This window comes from Alligator sinensis, unplaced genomic scaffold (assembly GCF_000455745.1).
Source record: "Alligator sinensis unplaced genomic scaffold, ASM45574v1 scaffold558_1, whole genome shotgun sequence".
Taxonomy (NCBI): domain Eukaryota; kingdom Metazoa; phylum Chordata; order Crocodylia; family Alligatoridae; genus Alligator; species Alligator sinensis.
In genome coordinates, this window is record NW_005842792.1 from 597,136 (window position 1) to 597,761 (window position 626).

Sequence of the window (626 nt, forward strand, 5' to 3'; positions counted from 1 at the left end):
CTTACATTTGCATACAAGGAAACTGCATTAAATACATTGAATCAGTTTAATGATAGACAAAAGCACCATGTGCTCAAAAATGAAAATCAGCTATGAAATTGATGTAAATGCAGCCAACACTGGGCATAACTATAAAACATACACACTGGGAACCGTGTGTGTGTGTGTGTGTGTGTGTGAGTGTGTGTCATAAAAATGATGGGCGGATGTTACCTCCACTGGGAACTGGCATCATGTCTTGGCACCAGGCCTGAAGGTACTGCAATACCAGCCAAGGCACCAGGAGGACTAGAGCCAGCCCTGACACCCTCCCCTTAGTGCCAGAAATGCTTTTGATTTTATCATATACATTTGGTCTTAGCCAAAAAGGCTGAGATGCTGATGGGAACTTATCCCAAGGGTAGGCTAGTACACTCCATCTAAATAAGACTCACGGTAGTGCCCACTGTGTGCCATCCCCTCAGTGCTGACTCTTTTTCAAGTCATAGTGAGCCACTATACTAAATACAATTTTATTTTCTTTTCACTTCTATAGCTGAGCTGTGCATTTCTTTCCCATTTGCAATTATTCCTGTTTCCTCACCAGCCTTAAGTATCTGGCAAACATCAGCAAATAGGGCCCCAAA

The 626-nt window shown here is 42.8% G+C and overlaps 1 pseudogene; it reads right to left on the bottom strand.

Moving 5' to 3' along the window:
* Positions 1-234: 234 nt before the first annotated feature.
* Positions 235-382, bottom strand: LOC112547903 (annotated as a pseudogene).
* Positions 383-626: the final 244 nt, after the last annotated feature.